Here is a 13,846-nt window from a genome sequence, read left to right as displayed (position 1 = left end):
ATAGGTACCTCAGAGGCCTACCAGGGGCTGAAGCATGTATTATGCCACCCCTGGGAAGCACTCCAAAATGACACCACAGGTCTGATACTGCAGCCTGGGTAGGGAGGTGCATGCACCCCTTACTGTGGTGTAGGCTACCTATATCACTACCATTGCACACACATATAAAACCTATAAGTCACTCCTATGGCAGGCCTTAACAATCCTGAAGGCTGAGTGCTTTGTTTTTATGTGAGAGGTTGACCCTGCATGAGCAGAGCCCCTCTGCAGCGTTCAGAGTACCTCCTCTGATGCGGTTTGTGGTGCAGCCTGATCATATGCTCTTAAGTGCATTATATCCTCCCAGTAAATGCTAACTTTGGACTGGCTGCACGAAAAATGTTGTGTTTAGTGTCAAACACTTTGGAATACTACCCACCCCCCGCCAGTTCTGGCGGCGGGGGTAGCATCCCACCCTTCTAGAGGGAGAGACATCTTCACACTGGTCTAACCCGGTAGGACTTTCTACAGCCCTGGCATCACAAAATGGATGCCTCTGCCACAGACACGGGTCTGGCCTCCTGCTGCAGGCCTGGACAATAGGGGGCAGATTTATAAGCCCTGTGCGTCACTCTTGCGCCGCCGTTGCGTCACTTTTGTGACGCAGCGGCGGCGCAAAGCCAGCGCCATGCTGTGGCAGATTTACAACGTGACACATCTAGGGAGATGCGTCACGTTGTAAAGCTTGCGCCACATGTGGGCGTACCTGCACAGGGGGGGCGTTCTGGCACAGGAACGCCTCCGAAAAGTGGCTGAGTGGAATCTACAAGATTTCACTCAGTCACTTTTCCGGCCATGCTGCGTCAAATCCCTGCGCCTGCTTGAAGCAGGCGTAAGGATTGACGCAGCATGTTAGGGATAGGGGCACCCCGAGCCTTGCTGGAGCTGCGTCGCGGTTGCGACGCAACTCCAGCAATGCGCCAACCTTACGCCGGCAGATGCGTCACGCATCTGCTTGTCCTTGTGCCACGATGCACCGCATTGTAAATGCAGCGCATCAGCGGTGGCGCAAGGGCAAACTTGCGTGACGCATCTTCCCTGGCGCATCCCTGTTGATTTGCAGGGATGCGCCAGGGAACATAAATCTGCCCCTCCGTTTCCTGTCCCAGGGAGGTGTAACCACCTCCCCAGACAGGCAGATGTGTATTGGGGCCGGGCGGGAGTTTGTGAAAGAACAAACTCAAAAAACACATACAACAGTCCGATTGAACTGGCATCAAAATGACATATCATGGAATCAATGACAATCAATAGCAAAATCCCCCATCCCCTCCCATGGCCTCCCGCTCCCCTCACCCTTGCTCCCCCCCCTAGAATAAGCCCCCTAACCATTTCCCCCAGACTCTGCAAAACTTTTTGGGGCATCCCCGTGCAGCATATAACGTCTGTTCTTGTGCGGCACACCAGTCCACGCCCCCTCTCTATTTAGCACATTTGGGTGGATCGATCTGCTTCCAGGCGGCTGCGATATCTCTTTTAGCCACTACCAGAGCAGTAGTTAGGAAATATTTTTCATTGCGGGATCCATCCAATCCGTCCGTTATCCCCAGCAAAGCCATTTTGGGGTCATGGGGGACCTCCCACCCCTGGACCTCTGTTAATTCAAGTTCAATCTCACCCCAGTAGCTCCCCAAGCGCGGGCAATTCCAGACCATATGGAAGAAGTCCGCCGGGCCTACCCCACAGCAGGCGCATGAAGCATCCGGGGAAAGGCTTGCACGATAGAGGCGCTCCGGGGTCAGATAGGCGGCATGCAGGTAATAAAGCTGGATGAGCCGCAATCTAGCCGATGTGGTAATCGTTCTGGGGGCCATAAGGGCGTCCCTCCAATCAGCTTCATCCAATGGACCAACCCAGGTCTCCCAGCGCTGCCTCAGTCCATCCCAGTCTACCGGGGTGTTATTAACCAGGGAACGATAAATACGGGAAATTCCTCCCCTCCCAAGGCACCCCAGCATCACCTGAGCCTCAGGCGGGCTGTGGTCGGGAATCCGTGAGTCCAGAGGGACGTGAGTTTGGACCGCATGGCGCAGCTGGAGATATTTATAGAATTGCAAAGGGTGCAACGAAAATCGGCCCTGAAGCTCCTGAAAGGAACACATCCGGCTCCCCTGCCACAGGTCAACCAAGCGAGAGATCCCCAGAAGGTCCCATGCTCGAAACCCCTCTAACCCCGCTACCTCCCACAGCCAAGTACCATGCCAAAGTGGTGTGACTAGGGTCAGTGTCCTCGACCAGCGGGTATGCCGTAGAGCAGCACGCCATGCCAAGAAGGGGGCCCGCGTAACGTCCGAGAGCGACAGAGAGATCACCGCCCCGTAGAGCATGTTTTGAATGGAGGAGAACCCCACGAGCTGTACCTCTAGCCTATAGGCCGGATCGTCCCACCCACCTGAGAACCAATCATGAACCACCAGAAGCCGAGTTGCAAGATAGTACAAATAGAGGTTAGTCCTGCTCAGGCCTCCGTCGTATGAGGGAATCCGACAACGGTCCAGGGCCAGACGGGGCCTACCGCCACCCCAGAGAAACTTAGTCGCAATCTTGTCCATATCCCGGAACCAGGAGCGGGAGAAGGAGCAGGGCGTGTTCTGTAGCATGTATAGGAACTTAGGGAGGATCATCATCTTATAGAGTGCGATCCTCCCCAATGGGTTCAGTGGGAGTGACTGCCATTTCACCATGTCCGATCTGGTCTTAATAACTACAGGGGCCACGTTGAGGGCCCAGCAGAGCTCCGGAAGAAGGGTGATCCAGATCCCCAAATATTTAAAGGAGAGTCTCCGGAGGGGAATATCCGACTGCCAATCGAATATTCCCTAGACAGGTGCAACGGGACCAGGACAGATTTTTTGGGGTTTAGGTGGAGACCAGATGCCTGACCGAAATGGCGAAGAATCTGGCGAACACGAGGGCCCTAAACAGCCGGGTCTGAGAAATAGTAAAGGACGTCGTCCGCGTACAGGGCAATCTTATCAGGGACCATACCTGGCCAGTCCCACCAACGGAGAACAGGGTCCGATCGGACCAGAGCGGCCAGGGGCTCCATCGCCAGGGCGAAGAGGAGGGGCGAGAGCGGGCAGCCCTGCCGCATTCCCCGCCCTATGGAAAATGTGTGGGAGAGAGCTCTGTTCACCAACACTCTGGCTCGTGGAGCCACGTACAGGACCCGGACCATGGCACGAAACTGGGGGCCGAAACCCATGCGCTCCAAGACCTTTCCGAGGTAGACCCACCCCACCGAGTCAAAGGGCTTTTCAAAGTCGACCAGTAGAAGGGCCAGATAAGGAGATAGGCGCTCCCGGTGGACCAGGGCCAGATGAAGGCGCCGCAAGCAGTGCCTGGTCCCTCGAGCCGGCAGAAATCCACACTGGTCCGGGTGGACCAGTGAAACAAGATGCGGGCGAAGCCGTTGCGACAGGATGGTAGCGTATATCTTAAGCTCGGTGTTAATGAGAGATATCGGCCGATAATATGAGCAAGACTGTGATGGGGGTTGTGTTTTGGGAAGGACTATCATCGTGGCCGTGTCCGTTTCCGGCGGGAACGAGCCCTTCTCCACCACTTAGAGATCCAGAAGCCTCGGGGCAAGGGTTTCACGGTAGTGGGCATAATATTCCTGCGGGAAGCCGTCCGGTCCTGGGGTCTTCCCGGATGCCAAGTGACTGATTGCTTCATCGATTTCCTGCAGCGTGATGGGCAGATCTAAAGTCTCACCAGCCTCCCATCCCAATTGCCCAAGATCCACCTCGCTCGTCCCCATCATATCCGCAAGAGAGATCCCAGGCGCCCGAGCCCGGTATAGTTGGGAGTAATAATCTGCAAAGGTCTGTGGCACTGCCACGGAGATTGTGTGAGTCACGCCAGTTGAGTCCACAATGGCAGAAATAATCCGGTTTGCCCGAGGGTAAGTGGCCAGCCGATGGAGGAGCGTACCGTTCTTATCACCCCATCCGCCAAAGAGTCTTAGCCGCCTCCATAGAGTTCATATGTATCTCTTCCCGCAGAAAGGCCAGCCGCCGCGCCCACGTGGCGTCACTCAACGTCTCCTGGTCCCGTTCAAGTTCCAAGGCCTGTGCTTCGCAGGCCGTGAGTCGCTGGAGCTGTGTCCGGCGTTGCTGTTGCACGTGCCCCCTGGCAGCCCCCCTAATAGTCGCCTTGCCGGCCTCCCAAAGGATGGCAGAGGAAGAGACAGAGCCAACATTATGAAGATAATAATTGGTAAGCTCGTCTCCCACTGTTTTCCGAAAATCTTTGTCCTGAAGGAACCAGGCATTCAGGCGCCACATCGGGCGGGCGGAAAAGGGAGGTGGGCCGAGAGCGAGAAGCAGTGGTGAGTGGTCCGAAAGGCCCCTAGGAAGAATGCGGGCGTCCTGAACACCCGCACACCCGCACATTCCGTAGACGGGACATAAATTAAGTCAATCCGGGCGTGTGAATGGTGCGCCGCCGAGGTGTGAGTATACTGACGAGTATGTGGGTGCCAAACCCTCCAGACGTCTCACAGGCCCTGGGCTTCAGCCCAACTCGACTACTGCTTCGCGCGAGCGGCTCTGGCGAAGGAGATCGGGCCCATCGAGTCCATACGGGGCGTGTAGACAGCATTGAAGTCCCCCCCCTAAAATGAGCGAGGCCACCGGAATCGCTGGCAGAAAATCTACGGTGTAGGAAAGGGCAGCCTGCAACAGGGACGGCGCCGCGTACAGGGACAGCAAGGTGAGTGGTCGCCCCTCGAGAGTGCCACAAACTGCAACAGCCATACCCTGGGGGTCTAAATGCACCTGGGCCAGTACAAAGGGAAAGGACCGTCTGATCAGGATAGCCACCCCCGGGAGCCCCTAGCAAAGCCGGAGTGCCAAACCCTGTCATACCCGTAACGGGCGAGAAAGGGACATTTATTGCCGAGAAGGTGGGTCTCCTGAAGGAGAAGCACGTCGATCTCCATACGCTCTGCATATTTGAGGACTGCCATGCGTTTGAAACGATCCAAAAGACCATTTACATTCCAGGACAATATGCGCATGGCGGCCCTAGGAATGGTTGTGTCAGCCATAATTATAGTCGGGGGCATGCCTAACAAGAGTTGACGTCTTCTGGAGTAGAGGGAACACATCCCTCAGTCCGTAGGAACTCCATAAGCTAAGGGGAGCGAGCCTGGAGCAGGGAGCAGAATATGACGCCACCCCTGCATGAGGTGTGAATGGGCGCCATTGTAAGAAGCACATCCCTTGTGAGGAGCGGATGACCCCGGAGTCGATCGCAAGGAGGGCCGGGGAGCGCGCCGAAAGGGGCCACCCGTAGGGCATGGCACCCACACCAAAACTGAAGGGGGCGCAGGCACATGGTCTCCCCGGAGGGAGAGACATCGGGAGAGCGGACAGGAGACCAGGTCAACAGTGTTGTGATGCCATAGAACAACAACAATGAGGAATTCACCCCCCACCAACGAAATCCCCCCTAGGAGGAAGAAACAACCCCAAACCAACCCCAACCCCCCACCCTATACTTCGAAAACAGAAGCATCTGTCGCCCTAACGGTATGTAACAACAACTAAGCTAAAACGCTCGGGCTTGAGCACTTAGTGGACCCCTCAGTAGATCAGAACAAGACAAATTCTCCTGCCCTGGCCGAGAGCTGCGATTGTAGTGGAACACTGAAGCCCAGTCCCTCGCATCGTCAGCCTGGTAAAGCAAATCCCCCCCCCCCCACAAATCCACATACAGTAAAGGGAAAATCAAATGACTGGACTGCGGGAAAGATCTGTAAGGTCCATTTGTGCGTCTGGCTGGGCTGCAGAGCCCACCCGCAGGGGGGACTCAGTGTGTCGTCCAGTAGCAGCGGGACTTGTAGGTGCAGCCGAAGAGGCAGAAGAGGCCCCAGACGCCTGGCGCGGCCGGCCCATGGAGCGCGTGACAACCACCTCTCCCTCTGTGCGCCTCCGGGGCAGTGTGCGTCGCCGTCGACGGGTTCTTGACGGCTGGGGCACTCCCTGTCCCTGACGCCCAGCCGCCGGTGATCCCTGTCCAGATCGATGCAAAGGACGCTCCTCCGTCAGCCAGGTCCAGGCTGCTCGCGGCGTGTCAAAAAATGTTGCTTTGTGTTGAAAATGACCCGGAGGCGGGCCGGGAACTGAAGCTGGTACTGGAGGCCCGCATCTTCTGCTTCACCTCCGTGTAGGATCGCCTTAGCTCTTGGACCTCCCGGGTGTAGTCCGGGAAGATCAATATAGTGTGATTTTGGTATGTGAGAGGCTCTTTGCGCCAGGCATCATGTAGACTCGCGTCCCTGTCTCTGAAATTGAGGATCTTTAAGATGAAAGGACGGGGGGCGCTCCCGGAGGCCTGGGAGCCAGCGAGCGGTGTGCCCTCTCCACTACAAAACAGGTTGACAGGCTGTCTGCCGGCATCCAGGACTTAAACCAGCGTTCCAGGAAATCATCTGCACGGCCTGATTCTGCCCCCTCCGGAAATCCCACCAGGTGGAGGTTACTACGCCGGGCTCGGTTTTCTGCATCCTCAGCCCGGCGGTGCAGTTCCTTAGAGTGGGTGGTCAGTTCTCGCACTTGGTCCTGTAACTGACGGATGTCATCCTTGGCTGTCGATATTCTTGATTCGGTTTCGGAGATGCGGGCGGTGGCGTTACGCAGGTCCTGCCGGAGATGGGCAACGTCGACCTTGACCTCCCAAACCATACCCTCCAGGGAGGAGCGGGATGCGTTGATGGCCTGCAAAATGGCTGCTAGGTCCGTGTTGGGGGCCGAAGCCGCCTCCTCGGTCGAGCCCGCCCCCCTCTCAGATGTCGTGAACTGATCAATCCTGGTTTGGGTGGCTGCGGGTGGCGGCTTGGAAGCCCTGTCCTTACCCATGATGGCCGCCCCACGGTCAACGGGGGACGTCAAGGCCGGACAGTGAGCAACGTGGGTACCTTCCGGAGACTGTAACAATAGGTAGGGGAAGACAAGGATCAATTGTGATCCAGTAGAGCATTAATTACCATTCACAAGAGAATGGAAGGTCCGGCCACAGTCGTAGCCCCAGATATGAAAGTAACAAAAAGAGATGACTGGGCTGTTCCTTAGGACAGGAAAGAGGAAAGGATCACTAGGGAAAAAGGGTTAGCCTTCAGCAACTCCTGCACCGAAGATCTCTGGCCTCCACTCCACGAGTAACCCGTGGGCCAGTTTCAAGTGCGACCGCTCGAGGCTCCTTCGCGATCGCTAGGCCGTTGGCTAGTGGGTCCCCACGAAGGCAACTCCTCTTCTGATTGGGCTTTCCTGGTTGCCCCAGATGTGCCCCGACTTACCCTCGCTGGGTGAGACCCACAGACCTTGCTGGTCTGTACCGAAGTCCTTTCTCTGTTTCCAAGCGACTTGCCGTTGCCAAGGCTTGTTGGGTCCAATCTGGTCGCCGACACCGCAGTACTCGTCAGACTTTGTGGGACAGCTCGAATCCAGCTCTTGGTCATCGTTGACACCTCCTGGACCTCGTGGCTGAAGAGTCAATACTCCCGTCAACTCACCTGAAGCACCCGACATCTGTGGGCATTGGACTATCGTGCCCCTGGTCACTGGTAAGTGACCCAGACTCTGTCTCCTCTGCTTTCAGGGTCCTTCCATCCTCAATCCGGGCTTGGATCACTTCGGACACTTCTCCTCTTCACGGCAGCAGCACTTCTTGAGCAGCTTCCATTGAAAACGACGCCGCGACCCAACACCATTTGACACCTATGCACTCGGCCTCCCTGGGTGAGGTATCTCGAGTACTCCGGTGCTCCCCTGGGTGTTGGCCTCAGACACCTCTATGTCCAAAAGGGTTTGCTTGTAGTCGTCCTCTAAGTGTCCATAAACTCTTAATTTCGAATCGCGACTTTCCCCATAGAAGTTAACGGCGATTCGCGGCTGTGTTCTCACACTGAACGTGTCCCCCCTGGGTTCCCTGTGTCACTACCTTGGGTGGTTCCTTGTGGTCCAAGCACTTCTACAGGCTCTAGGCCTTGTGTCTAGTTCAGTCGTGGTTCTTATACCACTTTATTGGTATATGGTTTGGTACGCCCCTAGGGCCCAAACGTGTATTTGTGCTTTTACTGTTGAATACTGACTTGCAACTTAAGTACTTCGAACTCCAGCCTCATAAAGAGATTAGAGGGGTGTGTTTTATCTTAAATACATATATTTTCAATATATACCTGGTGTGGTTGTCCTTTCATTTGATCATTCAAGAGATTATAGGCTGGTAAAACAAGCTGCTTTACATTCCTGCTAGACTTAGCTTGAAGGCTGCTCTCCATAGCTACCACTAGGATAGATTTCAATAAAGGTTGTCTTTAACCTATCATCAATAAGGGTTGTTTGGACTGGTACAGGGTGCCCACTATAACTAGCGGACAGCATATATCAGGCCAACTTCTCACAACCGCTGACAGAAGTCCATCCTGGAAGGGAGATCTGAACAAGGCACAGCTGACAGAAGCCCCTGCCTGGAAGAAAGATCTGCACAAGGCACAGCTGACAGAAGTCCTACCTGGAAGGAAGACCTGCACAAGGCACTGCTGACAGAAGTCCTGCCTGGAAGGAAGATCTGCACAAGGCACAGCTGACAGAAGTCCTACCTGGAAGGAAGACCTGCACAAGGAACAGCTGACAGAAGTCCTGCCTGGAAGGAAGATCTGCACAAGGCACAGCTGACAGAAGCCCCTGCCTGGAAGAAAGATCTGCACAAGGCACAGCTGACAGAAGTCCTACCTGGAAGCAAGACCTGCACAAGGCACTGCTGACAGGAGTCCTGCCTGGAAGGAAGATCTGCACAAGGCACAGCTGACAGAAGCCCCTGTCTGGAAGGAAGATCTGCACAAGGCACAGCTGACAGCGGTCCTGCCTGGAAGGAAGATCTGCACCAGGCACAGCTGACAGAAGTCCTACCTGGAAGGAAGATCAGCACAAGGCACAGCTGACAGAAGTCCTGCCTGGAAGGAAGATCTGAACAAGGCACAGCTGACAGAAGCCCCTGCCTGGAAGGAAGATCTGCACAAGGCACAGCTGACAGAAGTCCTGCCTGGAAGGAAGACCTGCACAAGGCACTGCTGACAGAAGTCCTGCCTGGAAGGAAGATCTGAACAAGGCACAGCTGACAGAAGCCCCTGCCTGGAAGAAAGATCTGCACAAGGCACAGCTGACAGAAGCCCCTGTCTGGAAGGAAGATCTGCACAAGGCGCGGCTGACAGAAGTCCTGCCTGGCAGTGACCTCAAAGCAGTGAGAGACCCACAAACCACAAGATCCTTCAAGCTCAGCTAGCCACACTGGACACAATGTACACCAAAGGCCTGATTTAGATTTCAGCGGATGGTTTATTCCATCACAAATGCGACAGGTATCCTGCCCGCCCCATTAAAAATGCATTACATCCTGTGGCAATTATAATAAGGCAGACAGGATATCTGTCACGTTTTGATTAAGCCTTGGTGTAGTTCACAGAGTTTTACTCCACGGAACGCCACGAAGTGCCAGGGAAACTCCGCCGCACTCTGGGGACTTCCGCAAGTGGCAGAGTTTGTTAAATTGCGCAGCTCTCACTGATTTTTAGTGCCAAGAGTTTGTCCATTACTGTAAAATCAGCACGAACGGCACAATGCATCGCACCAGAGGGCGCTGCTGCTTTCTGCCGCTCGAATTGACTTTCTAATTGAGTGGCAGCTTCATCAACGAGAATGGGAGATTTGTACACTCGAGTGGTCGCGACTTGCCGCGACCTCCCGCAGTGAAAAATCTCACCTAGAGGAGGTCTAGCACGTTATATTTTCTCACAAGCGCTCACCACCTTACCGTTGGCGAACGGTTTGAGAAAAACAACTCCGTTCTGCATCACTTCGTATAGTTTTTGGGAAATCCGCACAGAGTGCGGAGCGGGCAAATCTTTGCGAGCTCCTCCGGCAAAGAGGAATTCTTCACCCACCCCTTGTTTTGAGGCAATAATCTGTTGGACAAACTCCTAACTAGACCCTATGTCTGCAATAAATGTTGTAGAAGAAGTGAGATCCATGGCCTTGTGACTATCAGGCCATTATGTGACTTCTGATGAACCCCACAGAGTGAGTGTGCAGCCAGAGGGCAGTAGGGGGGGTCAAAGGACAGGAAATGAGGTAAACTTGAATATGAGAAATATGGAAAGGTAGAAATGCCGCATCACCTGTGGATAACTGACACCTCCTCCCGCTCTGCCAAATGCCCATCCGGTCACAAATGGCATTGTGGGCCCCAAACGGACAACGTCATGCCAGATGCCATGTAATGGTGGAAAAGGGGGAAAAAAGAGTAATATGCACACATCTGCTGCGGGGATATGTCAGGTAAAGTATTGGTTGTGATGGATTCTCTATAAGTACTAAATGACTGATATCTTTCAATATTAAATTATATGAATCAACGTTTGTTTGCCTTATCTGCGCTTATAATGTAAAGGACGGGCCTTACAGTGAACCCCTCGCTCTGTTTTACACAAAAGCCCCGGGAGGAGCTGCATCTTACAGAACTTTATCTACTTTAGGAAGAACTAAAGACTTGATTTTTAAAGTTGTCTTTCAGGGTCAGAACCGGGGGTGCTGTAAGCTGCACTAGTTTCAGGGAGATGGACAGATGTTATGGCGATAGGAAACCCCCCTCAACTCACAATAATGTTCCAATCTTCCAGGTTAGAAGAAACCAGAAATGCTGAACCAAGGGAGCTGTTGAAAGTGTCAAAGGTGACTTATGAACAGCAAAGTAAAGACAGGAGTTGGTATTTGAGATGATCTTAAGTGAATAGGAAAGGAACGAGAAGAAGTGTGTGAATGGAGTTACTTTTGTTGTATACTTCGTAAAGTTACTGCAAATTATACAGCCCAGTCTGATCCACCACTTTTTCTAAAATCTATTGTTGTTGAAATGAAATCTTGACCATATGCGTCTATCTTAAGATACACCTCTAGCACTTGGGTGCTCCATGAGCGCTCTTACTTGGCTTAGTTACTCTGTGAACATTGGTAAATCACCTCCTTTTCAGACATTAATAAGATGTCACCTGATCAACAGAACTTTTAGTTAAATTTCTGTGTATGATGAAATATTCCTTGCTAAGTTTCAAAGGCGGTAAAGAAGAAGGGGGAGATTTACTAAGATTTTCCGCTGTGTTTGCATCACAAAAGTGGGACAAAATGGCGCAAAATCTTTTTTTCCTAATTTACTTTCCAGCGCTAAACTTGTTAAGCGCTGGAAATAACGTAAAAGTAATGTGAAACAGCGCATAGCACTGCGTCGCATTACTTCACACCATGGGGGCCTGCCAAGGGTGGTGCATGGGCGTTCCCATGCAACCACCCAAGGTTTCTCACGCTAAACCCAATTTACAAAATACAGTAGATTGGGTTTAGCGAGAGAAAACTGCGCCCTTTTAAACTAGGCGCGAGGAAGGAGAAATGCTTTCATTTCTCCTTCCTTTTCTGACTTTGCATGCGTGCTGCACTGTGCAACATGTATACAAAGTGGGAAAAGCTTTCCCTTGTGTCTAGCATGGTATTTTGCACAGGAAGAGTGTCCTTCCTGTACAAAGCCAATCCTGGACTCACACACACACACACACACACACACACCCTAGCGCTCTGGTGCTAAGGTGTGTGCATGGCGCAGGGCCGCTGTAATCAGTGCCGGCGCAATGGAAAGGGAAGGAGAGAGCCATATCTGTGAAAATATGGTGTTCTCCGGCTCCCTCCCTGTCGCGCAACGCAGCGCAGCCTCGCGGGGGGGCTGTCCTGCATTGCGTGGAGATTTGGTAAATCTACCCCGAAATGTCTTTTAAAATCATTTAAACATTGTGAATTCTCATTCCATTGTGTTTCAATTTAGTAATTTTAAATATCTTTACATCCGACAGAAAACAAGCCTTGAATGTATGAAATGACCATCAATAACGAAGCGAATGCTGTAAATCTTCAATAATAGCGGAAATAATGAGCTACAGTATTCAGGAAAACATCAGCGCAGTCGGCGACAGAGGAACCTGCACACAAACTGACAGATCCCGGATGAAGCATCGAGGGCAGTTCAGTGATTGTAAGAGTCTGAGCTGTGCACCTCCACGCCACAAGACGAAGAAATGACCTTAGGAAAATTAAGGCAACAACAATAACAAACCGCCTCCTACATAAACAAGTGTCCAACACAAGCTTTGATCATGGGATCGGTATGATGTGATTACCGCAGTGCTCTGTTTTATAATATGATGACATGCCATCATTCAGTGCTCTAGGTGAATTGTAAACTCCGGCCAAAGCACAGTAACCAGAGAAAAGCACAACAGAGCGGAGCCAGACAATTGACGGATAAAGGAAAGAGGAGTTCTTCTATCTACAATACAACAGACTGTCCCAATTTGCACCGGCCAGAAGGAAGATACATCTTTACCCGCAAGCGTGCATAGCCATAAACCAATCTAAAGGCACAATCACCTACAAAGACACCTTCTACGTGTTAGGAGCGTGGCAAATATTTGGTGGCTATTGCATTTTATTGTTAAAACAGAAATGAAACGTGCAAAATACTGCACACATATAAAGTGTGTGAGAAAAACACAAGTGCTTTATCAGCCATGTTGGCCCATCAGGAAATACAGTCATGGGATGTAGACAAATATATACCCGACCCACAGACACTAACCAAGAAAGAAGAATCATACACCTGCAGCAAGAGCTTTAGTTTGACATCACTACTCAAGCTTCATCAGCAAACGTACACAGGACAAAAACCATTCAAGTGCAGTGAATGTGTAAAGAGCTTTAGTAGGTTATCAGAACTACAGAGACACCAGCGAACACACACAGGAGAAAAGCCATTCAAGTGCAGTGAATGTGTGAAGAGCTTTAGTCAGTTATCAAACCTCCAAACACATCAGCGAATACACACAGGGGAAAAAACATTCAAGTGCAGTGAATGTGTGAAGTGCTTTAGTCAGTTATCACACCTTCAAAGTCATCAGCGAACACACACGGGGGAAAAACCATTCAAGTGCAGTGAATGTGCAAAGTGCTTTAGTCAGTTAAGAAGCCTTCAAAGACATCAGCGAACACACACAGGAGAAAAGCCATTCAAGTGCAGTGAATGTGCAAAGTGCTTTAGTCGATTAGAAAACCTACAAAGACATCAGCGAACACACAGTTATTGTAAGAGGAATGAATTACGGAAAAAGATAAAATTCAAATAATGTGGGACATTGAAATACCAGATGACAGAAGACCGGACTAGCAGTAAAGAAGAAAAACAGATAACAGTATTTGCAGGATTATAAAAGTGTTTGTTTCCAGAGACTGTTCACTTCTGTACACATTGCAAAGTGACATGATGCACCAGGATACACAGTGGCAGATGAGCACAATGTGGACTAACAGAAAATAAACATTCTTGATTTTTTTTTTGGTGAAGAAGAGATACAAAGAAATACAGAAATACATTCAATCGCACCTGATCACACTACCTGTAAAAGCAAAACTGAAAAATACTGGGACTAACAACGGTACTTTCAGCTAACTTGTTGGATTAGTGATAAAACCTATAAACCCAACACACCCAGAGTGGACATATTGTCAGAGTTCTGGAGATGGGAAACTTCATTAGTAAAATGTATGTATTACTATTGACAAATGCCACTGCAGTATATGTAATGAACTAAAGCGAAGCACAGGTGTTCAAGAAATAACCTATGTTTAGATATAAAAGAGCATATACCTTGTTTTTAAGCAACGTTTGCTGCACCTTTTACACACTATTGTCGGTTGATGGATCA

The 13,846-nt window shown here is 51.4% G+C and overlaps 1 pseudogene; it reads left to right on the top strand.

Moving 5' to 3' along the window:
* The window catches only part of LOC146839208 (uncharacterized), a 245,285-nt pseudogene extending 232,141 nt beyond the window's left edge, over positions 1-13,144 (top strand).
* Positions 13,145-13,846: the final 702 nt, after the last annotated feature.

This window comes from Triturus cristatus, chromosome 4_2, assembly GCF_964204655.1.
Source record: "Triturus cristatus chromosome 4_2, aTriCri1.1, whole genome shotgun sequence".
NCBI lineage: Eukaryota > Metazoa > Chordata > Amphibia > Caudata > Salamandridae > Triturus > Triturus cristatus.
The sequence above is the reverse complement of the archived record's forward strand: the minus strand, read 5'-3'. Positions and strand labels throughout refer to the sequence as shown.